The sequence below is a fragment of the Callithrix jacchus genome, chromosome X (assembly GCF_049354715.1).
Source record: "Callithrix jacchus isolate 240 chromosome X, calJac240_pri, whole genome shotgun sequence".
Classification (NCBI taxonomy): Eukaryota; Metazoa; Chordata; class Mammalia; order Primates; family Cebidae; genus Callithrix; species Callithrix jacchus.
The window spans coordinates 73,164,635-73,184,841 of NC_133524.1; the positions used below are offsets into that span (position 1 = coordinate 73,164,635).

General features: G+C 37.5%; 1 protein-coding gene across 1 annotated transcript in view; it reads left to right on the forward strand.

Annotated features, from left to right (window-relative positions):
- UPRT (uracil phosphoribosyltransferase homolog) overlaps window positions 1-17,082 on the forward strand; it is a 101,443-nt gene extending 84,361 nt beyond the window's left edge. Inside the window, exon 8 of the mRNA XM_054251123.2 lies at window positions 16,725-17,082. The gene's annotated coding sequence lies outside the window, so the exon portion shown is untranslated. The remainder of the gene's footprint in view (window positions 1-16,724) is intronic.
- Window positions 17,083-20,207: the final 3,125 nt, after the last annotated feature.

The window sequence follows — 20,207 nt, forward strand, 5'->3', positions numbered from 1 at the left end:
CCCCTCTGAAAGGGTCCCTCAACACCCACCCAGACTGCTTTGAAGGTCCTGCCTGGGCCCTGCTTCAAATGTGGCCAGGAGTGGCACTGGGCCTGACTGGGCCCCTGTCTGCATCCAGCCCCTGGACCCTGTCCTGTCTGCAAATGGGCTAAACACTGGAAGGTAGACTGCTTGTTCTGGACTACAGGCTCACCCCCTACACCTTCATGTGAGGGGCAGGCCGGTCCAAAGGATGCAGTCCCTTTGTTTGAAATCCTCGGCCTCATTGACGATTGACATGGCCCAGACTCAGGGACCCCTATCACCCTTGCTGAGCCTAGGGTAATGCTGCAAGTAGTGGGTAAGTCCATTTCCTTCTTAAGTGGACATAGGGGGCTACCTATTCTGTATTGCCTTCCTACTCAAGACCTAGCATACCTTCCCAGGTTTCAGTCATGGGAATAATGGAAAGCCTTCCTGTTCTAATCAAACCCATTCTTTAGCTTGTGTCCTCGAGGGCCACCACTTTTCCTACTCCTTTCTAATCATACCCTCATGCCCAGTCCCCCTTTTAGGATGAGACATTCTCCAGACGGTGGAGACCACTCTCCAACTCACTGGCACCCCACACCCAAGCCCATTATCTGCCCATCTCCTACTGCCACTCTTAGCTGATGTCACGCCCTGTCTTAACTCCTTGCCCCAACCCCCTATCCCTCCTAATGTAGTTAATCCCCTGGTATGTGATACCTAACCTTGACTAGGGTTATTAATGCCTCCTTCCTGTCACTTTGGTCCCGCAGTTAGAAGTGTCCTATCCCTCCTTCCACCTTCCCCTGATCACTGGGACAAACAAGCAGTTTTCCTCCCAATGGTCGTTGGTCTCTCTCTAGCATCCTCTCTAGCAGCAACCAGGCTGGGTAGCAGCACCCTGGGCTACAGTGTCATTTCAGCCACCAAAATAGAAGAAAAGCTCTGTGTTGCCATTGAGGCATCAGTCACCTCCCTGCCCTTCCTCCGGTGATAAATCACATCACTGGCCGAGGTAACTCTCCAGAACCCGATGAGCCCTTAACCTGCTGACAGCAGAAAAGAGAGGTATTTGTTTGTTTCTTCAGGAACAATGCTGCTATTATATCAATGAAACAGGCCTTGTGGAAGAAAATGTCAACACTCTTTATCGCCTCCAAGAGGACCTTCACAAGAAGCAAAATGCATCATCTTTGCCTTTCAACTGGTGGACCCCTATTATCATTTCCCATTATTGTTGTTTGCTCTCTATTAATGTTAGCCCCTTTGTTCCTCAGGTTGTTACAGGCCTGCATAGGGGAAATTTCCAGGGTGGCCATAAACCAGATGCTGCTTCACCCCTATGTCCGACTCCCAACCGAGGCACCAGCCAACTGACCCTTCTCCCACACTCTGCCCCTATTCAGAAGGAAGTAGCCAGAAAGAAGCAGCATCCTATATCATCAAAAGGGTCAGAATGTAAGGCTGGTTGCCTCGCCGGGAGGTTGGACACACCCACCTCTGCACCCGGCACCAGGCTCTGTACTTGGCACCTAGCTCTGCCACATGGCTCCCCTGGTAGGCTTCAGCTGATGCCAGGCTCCTGGCTGGCTCTGCCACCAGAAAACCCGCCCAACAACCCACTAACCAATAGCGAACTGCCCTGTCTTAATTCCGCTCCCCTGGAGTTAATCAGAGCACCCACTTGTTGCTCGTTCCTTCTAGCCATAAAAACCCCACACCTCAGGAAGTTGGCTTGACTTCCCTGGCCCCTTTCCCTGGGACCATGGAACCTCGCCCAGGAGCTGAATAAATTGAATTTTCTTTTTTTTATACTGGCCTCAGTTTCCTCATTTTAAACTCAGCAATAAACTTTACACTCCCCATCATATTCAGGTACACCAATCAAGCATAGATTAGGTTTTTTTTTGTTTTGTTTTGTTTTTTTTTAACAAAATCCCATATTTCCTGGAGGCTTTCTTCATTTCTTTTCACTCTTTTTTTCTCTTGTATTGCCTTCTTTTTTATTTTATTGAGTCGATCTTCAATCTCTGATATTCTTTCTTCTGCTTGATCAATTCAGCTATTAAAACTTGTGTTTGCTTCACATAGTTCTGGTGCTGTGTTCTTCAACTCCATCAAGTTGTTTATGTTCTTCTCTATGCTGGTTATTCTATTTAGCATTTCTTCTAACTTTTTTCAAGGTTTTTGGTTTCTTTGCATTGAGTTAGAATGTGTTCCTTTAGCTCTGAAAAGTTTGTTATTGTCCACCTTCTGAATCCTGTTTCCATCAATTCTTCACACTCCTTCTTGGTCAAGTTGTGATCCTGTGTTGTTGAGTTGTGATCCCTTGAAGGAGAAGAGGTCTTTGATGGTTTCACCTTTTCTTGCACTGGTTTCTTCCCATCTTTGTGGATTTACCTGGCTGTGGTGTCAGAGAGCTGCTTGATGAGGTCGCTTGTCTGCCCGTGGGGGCGCTACTGGGTTTCTAGGAACTCCTTCAGGTTACTAGAAAAGCTTCCTGTGTCTTTTTTATTTATGCTGGGAAATTAAGCCCGCCTCTTCCGCTGACCTGTAGGTCCTGCTGGGTTGTCAAGAATGCTGTCCCATTGCTATGTAGGCTTCCTGTATTTTTTTTGTTAAAACGTGTAGCCCAGTCCCACCCCTCTAGTGGTGCGTTGTGCCCTTCCTCCACTGGGCTAGATCATGCAGTGTTCATCTCAGATTGTGGCACTGGCTGCACAACCCACTACAGTCAGAGCTTCAGCCCTCCAGCGTTTGTGGGGGAGAGTAGGGACCCGCCCAGCGGCACCCAGCAGTCTCCCCCTTTCAGCTTTCTCTCCCTCATGTCATGGGGTAGGGGTTGCCCAGCTGCTCTGGCTTACAGCTGCCTCTCTCTCCAGGCAGGGGGAGCGGGCGATAGCTCAGTCTGCAGACTCTTATTCCACTCTGCACTTGTAATTCCTGGCGCTTCACTGGCAAAGATCCCCTGTTCTGTATATTGCTGAGGCTTTGGGTAAAGTGCTGTATCTGGACCTGAGCGCCAGTGGTGGAGCCTCCGACTCCCTGGTCAGATGCACTTTCTGGGTGAAGCAGCACCCCTCCCCGCCTAAGTCTTCCCTGAGTGGGCTTTGCTCTCCCTTGGACCAGACCCGTTGAAATGCACCTTGTACCTCGGTTGGAGCTAGGAGATCTGTGGGTTTCTGCATCTCTTTCGATGTGTGTTGGAGTTGCGCCTAATCTGCCATCTTCAATCCTCGGTGTACCATATTTTCTTTATTTATTCTATTATTGATGCGCAGTTAGGTTGATTCCATGTCTTTGCTATTGTGAATAGTGCTGCAATGAACATAAATGTGCCTGTGTCTTTATAATAGAATAATTTGAATTCCTTTGGACATATACTCAGTAATGGGATGGCTAGGTTAAATGGTATTTTTGTCTTTAGGTCCTTGAGGAATCATTATACTGTCTTCCTCAATTATTGAACTAATTTACATTCCCACCAAAATTTGTAAGCATCCCTTTTACTCCACAACCTTGCCAGCATCTGTTATGTTCTGATTTTTTAATAATAGCCATTCTGACTGGTATGAGATGGTATCTCATTGTGGTTTTAATTTGCATTTCTTTCATGATCAGTGATGCTGAGCTTTTTTTTATGTGATTGTTGGCTGCACGTATGTCTTCTTTTGAAAAGTGTCTGTTAATGTCTTTTGCTCACTTTTTAATTGTTTTTTTTTTCTTGTAAATTAGTTTAAGTTCCTTATAGGTACTAGATATTAGGCCTTTGTCAAACGCATAGTTTCCAAAAATTTTCTCCCGTTCTGTAGGTTGTCTGTTTACTCTGTTGATAGTTTCTTTCGCTTTGTAGAAGCTCTTCAGTTTAATTATATTTCATTTTTCTGTATTTGCTTTGGTTGCAATTGCTTTTGGCATTTTCATTATGAAATCTTTGCCTGGGCATATATTCTGAATGGTATTGCCTAGGTTGTCTTCTAGGGTTTTTATAGTTTTGAGTTTTTTATTTAAGTCTTTAATGCATCTCAAGTTGATATTTGTATACAGTGTAAGGAAGGGGTTTAGTTTCAATATTCTGCATATGGCTAGCCTGTTATTCAAGCACTGTTTATTGAATAAGGACTCCTTTCCTCATTGCTCATTTTTGTCAGGTTTCTCAAGGATCAGATAGTTGCAGGTGTGTAGTCTTATTTCTAACTTCTGCATTTTGTTCCTTTGCTTTATGTGTCTGTTTTTGTACCAATACCATGCTATTTTTGTTACTGTAGCCCTACAGTAGAGTTTAAATTTGAGTAGTACGATGCCTCCAGTTTGTTCTTTTTGCTTAGCATTGCCTTTGCTATTCTGTCTTTTTGTTGGTTTGATATAAATTTTAAAAGAGTTTCTGAGGCCTCTGTTTTGTTCTATTGGTCTATATATCTGTTTTGGTACCAGCACCACGCTGTTTCGGTCACTATAGCATTGTAGTATAGTTTGAACTCAGGTAGTATGATGCTTCCAGCTTTGTTTTATTTTATTTATTCATTTATTATTTATTTTGCTTAAAATTTTCTTGGCTATATGGGCTCTTATTTGGTTCCATATGAAATTCAATGTAGTTTTTTTCTAATTCTGTGAAGAAAATTAATGGTAGCTTGATGGGCATAGCATTGAATCTATAAATTTTTTTGGGCAATGTGGCCATTTCCGTGATATTGATTCTTCCTATCCATGAGCATAAATTTTTTTTTCATTTGTTTGTGTCCTCTCTTATTTCCTTGAGCAGTGGTTTGTAGATCTTCTTGAAGAGGTCCTTCATGTGCCTTGTATTCCTAGGTATTTTATTGTCTTTGTAGCAATTGTGAATGGGAGTTCACTTGTGATTTGGCTCTCTGTCTGTTATTGGTGTATAGAAATGCTTGTGATTTTTGCACATTGAGTTTGTATCCTGAGGCTTTGCTAAATTTGCTTATCAGCTTAAGAGATTTGGGCTGAGATGAAGGGGTTCTTTAAATATACAATTATGTCTTCTGCAAACACAGTCAATTTGACTTTCTCTCTGTTTGAATACCATTTATTTATTTCCCTTTCCTTATTGCACTGACCAGAACTACCAACACTATGTTGAAGAGGAGGGGTGAGAAAGATTGTCCTTGTCTTGTGCCGGTTTTCAAAGGGAATGCTTCCAGTGTTTGCCCATTCAGTATGGTCCTGGCTGTGGGTTTGTCATAAATAGCTCTTATTATTTTGAGAAGCATTCCATCAACACCTAGCTTATTTAGAGTTTTTAGTATGAAGGTGTGTTGAATTTTAAAAAATGCCTTCTCTGAATCTATTGAAATAACCATTTGGTTTTTGTTATTGGTACTGTTTATGTGATGAATTACTTTTTTTTTTTAATTTGCGTATGTTGAACCAGTTTTGCATTCCAGGGATGAAGCTGACTTTTTTGTGGTGGATAAGCTTTTTGATGTGCTGCTGGATTCAGTTTACCAGTATCTTACTACGGATTTTTTCATCAATGTTCGTTAGGGATATTGGCCTGAAATTTTTTTTGTGTATGTCTCTGGCAGGTTTTGGTATCAGGTTGATGCTGGCCTCATAAAATGAGTTAGGGAAGAGTCTCTCTTTTTCTTTTGTTTGGAAGTTTAGAAGGAATGGTACTAGCTCTTTTTTGTACATCTAATTGAATTAGTCTGTGAATCTGTCTTGTCTTACACTTGTTTTTTGTTTGTTTGTTTGTTTCTTGTTTTTGTTTTGGTTAGTAGGCTATTAATTACTGTCTCAGTTTTGGAACTTGTTACTGGTGTATTTAGGGATTTGACCTCTTCCTGGTTTAGTCTTGGGAGGGTGTATGTGTCCAGGAATTTATCCATTTTTTTCTAGATTTTCTAGTTTATTTGCATAGAGGTGTTTATAATATTCTTTGATGGTACTTCTTGTAGTTCTCTCTTTTCTTCTTTATTAGTCTGGCTAGTGGTCTACCTTTTTTGTTAAATTTTTAAAAATCTAGCTCCTCAATAGACCACTAGCCAGACTAATAAGGAAGAAAAGAGAGAAGAATCAAATAGACACAATAAAAAATGATAAAGGGGACATCACCACTGATCCCACAGGACCACAAAGTACCATCAGAGAATACTATGAACACCTCTCTGCAAATAAACTAGAAAATATAGAAGAAATGGATAAATTTCTGGAACCATGCAGGGTTTTTACTGTCTCTATCTTTTTCAGTTCTGCTCTGATATTAGTTATTTCTTGTCTTCTGCTAGCTTTTGCATATATTTGCTCTTGCTTCTCTAGTTCTTTTAATTATGATGTTAGGGTGTTAATTGTAAATCTTTCTCACTTTCTCATATGGGCATTTAGTTATATAAATTTTTCTCCAAACACTGCTTTAGCTGTGTCCCAGAGACTCTGGTACATTGTGTCTTTGTTCTGATTGGTTGCAAATAACTTATTTATTTATGCCTTAATTTTGTTAATTACCCAGTAGTCATTCAGGAGCAGGTTGTTCTGTTTGCATGTAGTTGTGTGGTTTTGAATGAATATCTTAATCTTGAGTTCTAATTTGATTGCACTGTGGTCTTAGAGACTGTTATTTGCTAGTGAACTTCATTCCTATCTAGCGTTTGAAATCTACTTATATCATTTCAGCCATCTCAGCCTCAGCCCTTTTCCAAACCCTTGCTGGAGGGGTGATGTGGCCATTTGGAGGAAAAAGGGCACTCTGAGTTTCTGTTTTCAGTGTTTATGTACTGTTTTGTTCTCATCTTTGTGGGCTTATCTACCTTCACTCTTTGAGGTTGCTGATATTTGGATACGTTTTTCTTTTAATAGTCTGAAACCTCTCTATAAGGCTGCTGTGGTACGCTTGGGGTCTGCTACTGTTCCTAGTCACTTTGGATTTTCCAATACCCATAGGTATCACTAGTGAAGGATGTGAAACAGCAAGGATGCAAATCTCCAAGAGGTACAGACCTCTTGTGTGCCTGAACACACTTATAGGTGACTGGAGATCCCCCATGTAAGGTCTTATTTTAGAGAAATGGGTTCACTGTAGATGTGTGGATTTGTTTCCAGGTTCTCTATTTTGTTTCAGTGATCTGTGTCTCTATTTTTATATCAGTACTCTTATTATAGGTTTGTACTGTAATTTCAAGTCAGGTAATATAATTCCTGCAGTTTTATTCCTAGGACAACTTTGGCTATTCTGGGTCTTTTGTGTTTGCATGTAAATATTAGGATTTTCTTTTTTTATTTTTGGGAAGAATGTCATTGGTATTTTGACAGAGACTGAATTGATTCCATTGCACTGGATAGTATGGACATTTTAATAATATTCTTGCAATCCATAAACATGGGATATTATTCTATTTTTGGTGTCTTCTTCAATTTTGTAAATCAATATTTTATAGGTTTCATTATAGAGATCTATTACTTTTTTGGTTTAGTTACTTTTTAGGTATTTAATTTTATTTATGGCTATTGTATGTGAGATTACTTTTTTATTTCTTCTTTAAATTGTTCACTGTTTGCATATAAAAATGCAACTGATTTTTACAGGTTGGTTTTTTATTCTGCAACTTTATGGATTTTTTTTGTCTATTCTAATAGATTTTTACTGGAGTGTTTAGGTTTTATTAAATATAAAATTATCTCACTTGCAGACAAGAATAATTTGTCTTTTTCCTTTCCAATTTGTATGCCATTTGTTTCTTTCTCTTATCTGACTGCGCTAGCTAGGACTTCTTGTACTATGTTGAATGACAGTGGTTCCAGTGGGCATCCTTGTTGTGTTCCAGATAATAGAGGAAAGGCTTTCAGTTTTTCTCCATTCAGTGTGATACTAGCTTTGTGTTTATCATACATGGATTTCAATATGTTAAGAAATGTTTCTTCTATCTCCAGTTCTCTGAGCTTTTTTTTAATGAAGGAATGTTTAATCTTATCAAATGTCTTTTTAGAATCAATTGAAATGATCGCATGCCTTTTATCCTTCATTCTGTTGATATGATGCATCACATTGATTGATTTTCATATGTTACGCTATCATTAATTCCAGGGATAAATCCCACTTGGTCACAATGAATAATCTTTTCATATATTGTTGAATTCTGTTTGGTTGTCATTTTGGGTTTTGTTTTGCATCAATATTCATCAGAGATACTGTCCTGTATTTTTTTTTTTTTTGATGTGTCTTTGTCTGGTATTTGTATCAGGGTAATACTTACCTCATAAAGAGTTTGATAGAAATTCCTCCTCCTTTTTTTTGGAATAGTTTCAGAATGATTTGTATTAGTTCTTTAAATGTTTGGTAGGATTTGACAGTGAAGCCCTTGAGTCCTGTACTTTTCTTTACTGGGAGACCTTTTACTATGGCTTTGATCTTGTTAGTGATCTTTTTAGGTTTGGGATTTCCTCATGATTCAATCTTGTATGTGTCTAGAAATCGGTCCATTTCTTCTGGATTTTCCAATTAATTTGCATATAGTTGCTCATGGTAACCACTAACCATCCTTTGAATTTCTGCAGTATCAGTTCTATTGCCTCCTTTTTAATCTTTGATATTATTTATTTTGATTTTCTCCTTTTTTTATTTGCTAGTCTGGCTAAAAATTTATCCATTATTTTAAACTTTTTCAGAAACAAACTTTTTGTTATATTGATTTAAAAAACTTCAATTGCATTTATTTCTGCTTTGATCTTTATTATTTCTTCTCCTGCTAATTCTGCATTTGGTTTGCTCTTGCATTTCTAGTTCTTTAAGATGCATCATTAGATTGTTTATTTAAAGTTCTTCTTTTTGATGTACGCACTTATAGCTAGAAACTTCACTCAGTATTGCTTTTGCTGTATCCCATATGTTTTGCTACATTGTGTTTTCATTTATCATTTGTTTCACATAATTTTTAAATATCTTTCTTAGTTTTTAATTGGTCCATTTGTCATTTGGGAGCATATTGTTTAATTTCCATTCATTTGAGTACTTTCCAAAATTCCTCTTGTTACTGATTTCTATTTTTTTTCCAATGTCTCCAGAGAAGATGCTTGATATTATTTCAATGCTTTTGAATATTTTAAGACTTGTTTTGTGACTTAATATATGGTCTGTTATTGAGAGTGATTCATGGGTTGAGGAATAGATTGCGTATTTTGTAGCCATTGGATGAAATGTTCTGTAAATATCTACTAGAACCATTTGGTCTATAGTGCAGATTAAGTCTGATCTTTCTTTGTTGATTTTCGTTCTGGAACACCTGCTCAATGCTGAAAGTGAGGTGTTGATATGTCCAGCTATTATTACTATTTTATTGTACTTTAAGTTCTGGGGTACATGTGCAGATCATGCAGGGGTTTTGCATAGGTACATACATGCCAATGTGGTTTGCTACCTCCATGCCCCCATCACCTATATCTGGCATTTTTCCCCGTGTCATCCCTCTTCAATGTCCCCACCCCCCCACTGTCCCTCCCTTAGATCCCCTCCACAGACCCCAGTGTGTGATGTTCCCCTCCCTGTACTCATGTGTTCTCATTGGTCATTACTCACCTATGAGCGAGAACATGCAGTATTTGGTTTTCAGTTTTTGTATCAGTTTGCTGAGAATGATGGTTTCCAGATTCATCCATGTCCCTACAAAGGACACAAACTCATTGTTTTGTATGGCTGCATAATATTCCATGGTGTATATGTGCCACATTTTCTTTATCCAGTCTATCACTGATGGTCATTTGGGTTGGTTCCAGGTCTTTGCTATTGTAAACAGTGCCGCAATGAACATATGTGTGCATGTGTCTTTATAATAGAACGATTTAAAATACTTTGGGTATATAACCATTAATAGGATTGCTGGGTCAAATGAAATTTCTATCTCTTTACCCATAAGGAATTGCCACACTGTCTTCTACAATGGTCGAACTAATTTACCCTCCCACTAATGGTGTAAAAGTGTTTATTTTTTTCCACATCCTCTCCAGCATCTGTTATCTCCAAGTTTTTTAATGATTTTCAATCTAACCGGCCTGAGATGGTATCTCAATGTGGTTTTGATTTGCATTTCTCTAATGACCAGTAATGATGAACATTTTTTCATATGTTTGTTGGCCTCATAAATGTCTTCTTTTGAAAAGCGTCTGTTTATATCTTTTGCCCACTTTTGAATGCTTTTTTTTTTTGTAAATCTGTTTTAGTTCTTTGTATATTCTGGATGTCAGCCCTTTGTCAGATAGGTAGATTGCAAATTTTTTTTCCCATTCTGTTGGATGCCAGTTAACTCTGATGATTGTTTCTTTTGCTGTGCAGAAACTCTTAAGTTTAGAGTTTGTCTATTTTGTCTTTTGTTGCCATTGCTTTTGGTGTTTTAGTCATGAAGTCCTTGACTATGCCTATATCCTGAATGGTTTTGCCTAGGTTTTCATCTAGGATTTTTATGGTGTTAGGTTTTATGTTTAGATCTTTAATCCATCTGGCATGAATTTTAGTGTAGGGTGTAAGGAAGGGGTCCAGTTTCAGCTTTTTGCAGATGGCTAGCCAGTTTTCCCAACACCATTTATTAAACAGGGAATCCTTTCCCCATTGCTTGTTTTTGTCAGGTTTGTCAAAGATCACATGGTTTTAGATGTGTGTTGTTTCTTCCGAGGCCTCTGTTCTGTTCCAATGGCCTATATCTCTGTTTTGGTACCAATACCGTGTTATTTTGATTACTGTACCCTTGTAGTATAGTTTTAAGTCAAATAGGGTGATGCCTTCAGCCTTGTTCTTTTTGCTTAGGACTGCTTTGGCTATGCAAGTTCTCTTTTGGCCCCAAATGAAGTTTAAAGTATTTTTTTTCCAGTTCTGTAAAGAAGGTCAATGGTAGCTTGATGGCTATAGTGTTGAATCTATAAATTACTTCGGGCAATATGGCCATTTCCACAATACTGATTCTTCCTAACCATGAACGTGGAATGTTTTTCCATCTGTTTGTGTTCTCTCTTATTTCCTTGAGTAGTGGTTTATAGTTCTCCTTGAAGAAGTCCTTTGTTTCCTTTGTTAGTTATATTCCTAGGTATTTTATTCTTTTCGTAGTAATTGTGAATGGGAGTTTGCTCATGATTTGGCTCTCTGTCTGTAAGTGGTATGTAGAAATGCTTGTAATTTCTGCACATTGATTTTGTATCCTGAGACTTTGCTGAATTTGCTTATCAGCTTAAGGTGTTATTGGGCTGAGATGATGGGGTCTTCTAAATTTACTATCTTGTCATCTGCAAATAGAGACAATTTGACCTCCTCTTTTCTTAAGTGAATACACTTTATTTCTTTTTCTTTCCTGATTGCTCTGGCTAGGACTTCCAATACTACATTGAATAGGAATGGTGAGAGAGGGCATCTTTGTTTAGTGCTAGTTTTCAGAGGGAATGCTTTCAGTTTTTTGCCCATTTAGTATGATATTGTCTGTGGGTTTGTTGTAAATAGCTTTTATTATTTTTAGATACGTTCCATCAAAACCTAGTTTATTGAGAGTTTTTAGCATAAGGGGCTGTTAAATTTTATTGAAGGCCTTCTCTGCATCTTTTAAGATGATCATGTGGTTATTGTCCTTGGTTCTCTTTATGTGGTGGATCACGTTTATAGATTTGTGTATGTTTAACCTGCCTTGAGTCCCTGGGATGAAGCCTACTTGATCGTTTTTGATAAGCTTTTTGATGTGCTGTTACATTCAATTTGTCAGTATTTTATTGTGTATTTTTACATCAGTGTTCATCATGGATATTGGCCTGAAGTTTTCTTTTTTAGTTGAGTCTCTACCAGGTTTTGATATCAGGATGATGTTGATCTCATAAAATGAGTTAGGGAGGATTCCTTCTTTTTGTATTGTTTGGAATAGTTTCAGAAGGTATAGGGTATGGTACCATCTCCTCTTTGTATGTCTGGTAGAATTTGGCTGTAAACCCATCTGGACCTGGATTTGTTCTGGTTGGTAAACTGTTAATTGCTGCCTCAACTTCAAATCTTGTTATTGGTCTATTCAGGCATTCAACTTCTCCCTGGTTTAATCTTGGGAGGATGTAAATGCAGGAATTTATTAATTTCTTCTGGATTTACTGGTTTATGTTCATAGAGTTGTTTGTAGTAATCTCTCATGGTGGTTTGTATTTCTGTGGCCTCAGTGGTGATATCCCCTTTATCATGTTTTATTACATTTATTCGATTCTTCTCCCCTTTCTTTTTTATTAGTTTGTCTAGTGGACTGTCTGTTTTGTTGATTTTTTCAAAAAACCAGCACTTGGTTTTATTGATATTTTGAAGAGTTATTTTGTGTTTCTCTATCTTCTTCAGTTCTACTCTGATCTTAGTTATTTCTCATCTTCTGCTAGCTTTTGAGTGCTTTTTACCTTGCTCCTCTAGCTCTTTAAATTTTGACAATAAGGTGTCAATTTAGGTCTTTTCTCACTTCTCATGTGGGCATTTATAGCTATAAATTTTTCTCTTTCAGCTATTATTTTATTTGGGTCTATCTCTCTCTTGAGATCTAATAATGTTGGCTTTATATGTTTTTATATATCTGAGTGCTCTAAAGTTGGGCATATATTTACAAATGTTATATTCTTTTGATGAATTGATCCCTGTATTATTATATATTGACCTTCTTTGTCTCTTACAGTTTTTGTCTTGAAATCTAGTTTGTTTAATATAAGCATATTGACTTCTGTTCCTTTTTTGATATTATAGGCATAAAATATTCTTTTTCCTCCCTTTATTTTCAGTGTATGTGTGTCATTATATGTGAAGCACGTTTCTTGTAGGCAACAGACCACAGATTAATGTGTCTGTTTTTTTTTAATTCATTCATTTACCTCTGGTTTTTTATTTGCTTTTTGAGACTGAGTCTTGCTCTGTCACTCAGTCTGGAGTACAGTGGTACCATTTTGGCTCAGTGCAACCTCCACCTCCCTGGTTCTAGTGATTCTCCTGCCCCAGTCTCCTGAGTAGCTGGGACGACAGAGATGCATCACCACATTTGGCTAATTTTTGTATTTTTAGGGGAGACAGAGTTTCACTATGTTGGCTATCCTGGTCTTGAACTCCTGAGGAAGGTGATCTACCTGCCTCAGCCTCCCAACTTGTTAGTATTACAGGTGTGAGTCATCACACCTGGCCTTATCCCTGTCTTTTGATTGGAGAGTTCAGTCCACTTACATTCAATGTTATTATTGATAAGTATGGATTTTCTCCTGCCATTTTATTATTTTTTTTCTGTTTTTTTTTTTTTTTTTTTTTTTTTTACTTTTTTTTTCCCTGTCATTCCATTTAGTAAAGGTGATCCTCTGGTGATATGATTTATTTTCTTGCTTTTAATTTTTTATTATGTCTGTTGTGTTTTTGTTTGTTTGTTTGTAGTTATTAGGAGGCTTGCAAATACCATCTTACAAGGAATTATTTTAAGCTGATAACAATTTAACACTGTGCATAAACAAAGAAGCAAAAAGAAATCTAATAAAATCTCTAACCTTAATGTTGTCCTCCTCATTTTTAAGTTATTCCTGTTTCTTTTTATATGTTATTTTACTGTATATATCTTGAAAATGTTGTTGTAGGTATTATTTTTGATTAGTTTATAATTTTGTCTTACAACTTAGGATTATCGTTTACACATGGCAGTCATAGTGTTATAATATTTTGTGTTATTTTGTGTACTTACTATTACCGGTGAGTTTTGCACCTTCAGGTAACTACTTATTGCTCATAAATGTTCTCTTTTTTCTTATTAAAGTACTCCCTTTAGCATTTTTAAAGGACACTTTTGTTGATAATGATATCTCTTTGCCTAGAATGTACTTAGAATTATGAAAAAATAAAATAGAATGATTAAAATAAATATAAAAAATCCCTATGTTTTGTTTTTCTGGGAAAGTCTTTCTATCTCTCTCATGTCTTAAGGATATTTTCACCAGATGTATTGTTCTTGGGTAAAAGGGGTTTTTTTTTTTTAATTTTTTATTGCATTTTAGGTTTTGGGGTACATGTGCAGAACATGCAAGACAGTTGCATAGGTACACACATGGCAGTGTATTTTGCTTCCTTTCTCCCCTTCACCCACATTTGGCATTTCTCCCCAAGCTATCCCTCCCTGCCTCCCCCTCCCACTGGCCCTCCCCTTTTCCCCCCAATAGACCCCAGTGTTTAGTACTCCCCTCTCTGTGTCCATGTGTTCTCATTTTTCATCACCCGCCTATGAGTGAGAATATGCGGTGTTTCATTTTCTGTTCTTGTGTCAGTTTGCTGAGAATGATGTTCTCCAGATTCATCCATGTCCCCACAAACGACACAAACTCATCATTTCTGATTGCTGCATAATATTCCATGGTGTATATGTGCCACATTTTCCCAATCCAGTCTATCATCAATGGGCATGTGGGTTGATTCCAGGTCTTTGCTATTGTAAACAGTGCTGCAATGAACATTCGTGTGCACGTGTCCTTATAGTAGAACATTTTATAATCTTTTGGATATATACCCAGCAATGGAATTGCTGGGTCAAATGGAATTTCTATTTCTAAGGCCTTGAGGAATCGCCACACTGTCTTCCACAATGGTTGAACTAATTTACACTCCCACCAACAGTGTAAAAGTGTTCCTTTTTCTCCACATCCTCTCCAGCATCTGTTGTCTCCAGATTTTTTAATGATCGCCATTCTAACTGGCGTGAGATGGTATCTCAATGTGGTTTTGATTTGCATCTCTCTGATGACCAGTGACGATGAGCATTTTTTCATATGATTGTTGGCCTCATATATGTCTTTTTTTATTATTTATTTTCTTTTTATTGCATGTTAGGTTTTGGGGTACATGTGCAGAGCATGCAATACAGTTGCATAGGTACACACATGGCAGTGTGTTTTGTTTGCTTTCTCCCCTTCACCCACATTTGGTATTTCTCCCCAGGCAATCCCTCCCCACCTCCCCCTCCCACTGGCCCTCCCCTTTCCCCCCTATAGACCCCAGTGTTTAGTACTCCCCTCTCTGTGTCCATGTGTTCTCATTTTTCATCACCCGCCTATGAGTGAGAATATGCGGTGTTTCATTTTCTATTCTTGTGTCAGTTTGCTGAGAATGATGTTCTCCAGATTCATCCATGTCCCTACAAACGACACGAACTCATCATTTCTGATTGCTGCATAATATTCCATGTTGTATATGTGCCACATTTTCCCAATGCAGTCTATTTCGTAAAGTGTCTGTTCATATCCTTTGCCCACTTTTGAATGGGCTTGTTTGATTTTTTCCTGTAAATCTATTTGAGTTCTTTGTAAATTCTGGATATCAGCCCTTTGTCAGATGGGTAAACTGCAAAAATTGTTTCCCATTCTGTTGGTTGCCGATTCACTCTAGTGACTGTTTCTTTTGCTGTGCAGAAGCTGTGGAGTTTGATTAGGTCCCATTTGTCTATTTTGGCTTTTGTTGCCAATGCTTTTGGTGTTTTGTTCATGAAGTCCTTGCCTACTCCTATGTCCTGGATGGTTTTGCCTAGATTTTCTTCTAGGGTTTTTATGGTGCCAGGTCTTATGTTTAAGTCTTTAATCCGTCTGGAGTTAATTTTAGTGTAAGGTGTCAGGAAGGGGTCCAGTTCCTGCTTTCTGCACATGGCTAGCCAGTTTTCCCAACACCATTTGTTAAACAGGGAATCCTTTCTTCATTGCTTGTTTTTGTCAGGTTTATCAAAGATTGTATGGTTGTAGATATGTTGTGTTGCCTCCGATGCCTCTGTTTTGTTCCATTGGTCTATATCTCTGTTTTGGTACCAGTACCATGCTGTTTTGATTACTGTAGCCTTGTAGTATAGTTTGAAATCCGGTAGTGTGATGCCCCCCGCTGTGTTCTTTTTGCTTAGAATTGACTTGGCTATGCGGGCTCTCTTTTGGTTTCATATGAGTTCATGGTGGTTTTTTCCAGTTCTGTGAAGAAATTCAATGGTAGCTTGTTGGAGATAGTGTTGATTCTGTAAATTACTTTGGGCAGTATAGCCATTTTCAAGATATTAATTCTTCCTAACCATGAACATGGAATGTTTTTCTATTTGTTTGTGTCCTCTCTGATTTTGTTGAGCAGCGGTTTGTAGTTTTCCTTGAAGAGGTCCCTTATGTTCCTTGTGAGTTGTATTTCAAGGTATTTTATTCTTTTTGTGGCAATTGTGAATGGCAATTCATTCTTGATTTGGCTTTCTTTAAGAATGTTATTGGTGTAGAGGAAGGCTTGTGATTTTTGCACATTGATTTTATATCCAGCTTTTTAAATATGTCATGCCACTCTCTTCTGGCATGTAAGGTTTCCACTGAAAGGTCCTCTGCTTTTTTGTATGTTGTTTTTTTCTTTTCTCATGCTGCTTTTAGTATCTTTTTTTATTTCTGATCTTTGGGAGTTTGATTAGTAAATGTGTTGAGGTAGTCTCCTTTGAGTTATATCTGTTTGGTCTTCTATAATGTCCTTATACTTGGATATTAATATATTTCTCTAGGTTGGGAAAGTTCTCATTTATTATTTCTTTCAATAAACTTTCAACCCCCTGCCACATTTTCTTTAAGGCCAAATAACTTTTAGATGTGCCCTTGTTAGACTACTTTCTACATCCTGTATGTGTGCTTCATTGTTTCTTAACCTTTTTAAAAATTTTGTGATTTCTCACTGTTTTTTTTTCTTTTTCTACTTCTTTTTTATTGTTTTTGAAATGGAATCTCACTCTGTCACACAGGCAGGAGTGCAATGGCATGAACTTGGCTCACTGCAACGTCTACCTCCCTGGTTCAAGTGATTCTCCTGCCTCAGCTTCCTGAGTAGCTTGGATTACAGGTACTTGCTACCATGCCTGACTAGTTTTGTTTTGTATTGTTTTTTTTTTGTTTTTGAGATGGGGTTTTACCATGTTGGCCAGGTTGGTCTTGAACTTTTGATTTCAAGTGATCCTCTGACTTTGGCCTCCCAAATTGCTTGGATTACAAGTGTGAGCCATCTTGCCTGGCCCTAACTGTATTTTCAAATAGCCTGTCTTCAAGCTCGTTATTTCTTTCTGCTGCTTGATCAGTTTTGCTATTAAAAGACTCTGATGCATTATTCAGTATTCCAATTGCATTTTTCACTTTCATAATTTCTACTTGATTCATTTTAATTACTTTGATCTCCTTGTTAAATATATTTGATAGAAGTTTGATTTTTTCTTTGTGCTATCTTGAATATCTTTGAGTTTCCTCAAAACAGGTATTTTGAATTCTCTGTTTGAAAGGTCACATATCTTTTTTTTTTCAGGATTGCTCCCTGGTTATTTAGTTCATTCAGTGTAGTCATGCTTTCCTTGATTGTCTTGATACTTGTAGATATTTGTCTGTGTCTTGGCAGTGAAGAGTTAGGTATTTATTTTAGTCTTTGCAGTCTGGCTTTGTACCTATCCCTCTTCAGAAGGCTTTCCAGATAGTTAAAAGAACTTGGGCATTGTTATATACTTAGCATAATGCTCATAATATAAAATTTTCTTTTAAAACCCATTTCTGACATTTAAAAACCAATGACAGTGTCACCAAAAAGACCACTGACACGAGGTAAATATTCCAACATCCATCATCTTAAGCCTCCTTTAATGTGATGAAAAACGTTTGGTTTTTTGTTGTCCAAAGAGAGGACAATATTTAGCACCTGTTATGTACATAGACCATCTCTCTGATATTCTTAGCAACAATGATACTGCTGCTCATCTAACTTCTCCAAAGCCTCAGGTAATGGAGTGGAAGACAATGAATACAACAAATTATGAAAATATATTAAACTCTGCAATAGACTTTACATTAATTGCTGACTCGTAGTCCAGTTTCATCATGCAGCACAAGGTCACATATGAGTGCTCTTATTTAATTTGATGATTATATAAACATGGGGCATAATTTAAGGTAGGAATTCTTACCTAAAGTAAGTTATACAATTTCAGAGTCATTTAAAACTCTGAAATTGTAAAATTATGTGTGCACATGTGCATGTGTGTATGTGTGCCTGTATATGCATGTATTTTTACTTGGAGAGTCTCCATAGCTGTTTTTCAGATTATTAACGGGGTTTATGACCAAAATAATGTTTTAGGTAACCTCAAATGAATTCAGACACTCTCTCTTTTTCTCCATTTCTACTATTTTTTCTTTCTTTCTTCTTAACAGTGTTCAGTGTTTATAAAGATGACAGCTTATGGCAGTGAGAATTATTATGAAGAAATAAACTTAAAAAGCTAGATTGTGCAGGACTAGAGAGACTCCATATCATATAGAGTTTTAAATTTAGAAACTGGGACTGTAGTGTCTGTATTCCTTGTAAATAGCCACATAGATGCAACGTTGTTTCTGATGACTTTGACTGAACTGAGGTGGTCCAAAAATTACAGGTGAATAAAGAATAGAAACCTTCTAAGCTCATGACTAATTAAAGTATTTAAAAATAATGATCGGTAATAGGTGCTCCAGGTGGTTCTGTTAAAATAATAAGACTGAAGCAATGGTAGAAATGCATGTCTGAAGTTGTCTCTTGGTTATTATTCAGCTAATAAGGTATACATAGAAGAGGTAAATTAATTTTACCCTCAACAGACCTATAATTTTTACAGATTGAAAACATGTAAGTAGAAAATCGAAAGCCCCAAAGGTTAGGGAAAATGACAATCAAGTGTAAAGTGGGTTAAAAATGTTAGCTTTTTAAAAAAAATCTCATCTTGCCTCATTTCCCCAGTATTTCCTTTTGATCATTTACATTTCATAGGACCTTCAGTATTCAGAATGTGGTAGCCGTGCTACACACACATACAGACTTTCTATGATTCAGCAGTAACTTCAGATTTGCATTTGTATTAAATCTGTCTGAACTACATTATTCTAATAAGTATTTTCTAATTGTCCAGGGTAATTTATGTATAGTATGACAATGGGTTGGTAATATAACCTTATCACAATTTTAATATAATTACTTCTACTTTCTTTAGTGTTCCAATAACAAAACTTTAGCTTGGACTGTATAATGAATTGTGTTTTACCCTCATTGAACTTCTTTTTTAAAATTTTTTTATTTATTATACTTTAGATTCTGGGGAACATGTGCAGATCATGCAAGATTGTTGCATAGGTACATTCATGGCAAGGTGGTTTGTTGCCACCATCCCCCCATCACCTATTCCTGACATTTCTCCCCATGTTATCCCTCCCCAACCTTCCCTCCCACTATCCCTTCCCTAAACCCCCCAACAGATTCCAGTGTGTGATGCTCCCCTCTTTGTGTCCGTGTGTTCTCATGGTTCAGCACCTGCCTGTAAGTGAGAACATTCGGTGTGTGATTTTCTGTTCTTGTGTCAATTTGCTGAGAATGATGGTTACCAGTTTCATAGGTCCCTACAAAGGACACAAACTCATCATTTTTTATGGCTGTGTAGTATTCCATTGTGTGTATGAGCCACATTTTCGTTGTCTAGACTATCATTGATGAGTATTTGGCTTGGTTCCAGGTCTTTGCTATTGTAAACATTGCCGAGATGAACATGTGTGTGCATGTGTCTTTATAATAGAATGATTTATAGTCCTGTGGGTATATACCCAGTAATGGCATTGCTGGGTCAAATGGAATTTCTATTTCTAGATCCTTGAGGAATCGCCACACGGTCATCTACAATGGTTGAACTAATTTATACTCCCACCAACAGTGTAAAAGTGTTCCTATTTCTCCACATCCTCTCCAGCATTTGTCATCTCCAGATTTTTTAATGATCACCATTTGATTTGCATTTCTCTAATGACAAGTGATGATGAGCATTTTTTTCTGTGTTTGTTGGCTTCATATATGTCTTCTTTTAAAAAGTGTCTGTTCATATTCTTCACCCACTTTTCGATGGGTTTGTTTGGTTTTTTTCTTATAAATCTGTTTCAGTTCTTTGTAGTTTCTGGATATTAGCCCTTTGTCAGAAGGGTAGATTGAATTTTTTTTTCCCATTTTCTTGGTTGCCTGTTCACTCTAATGACTGTTTCTTTTGCTGTACAGAAGCTCTAAAGCTTAATTAGATCCCATTTTCCTATTTTGGATTTTGTTGCCATTGCTTTTGATGTTTTATTGATGAAGTCCTTGCCTAGGCCTATGTCCTGAATGGTTTTACCTCATTTTTCTTCTAGGGTTTTTATGGTGTTAGGTCTTATGTTTAAGTCCTTAATCCATCTGGAGT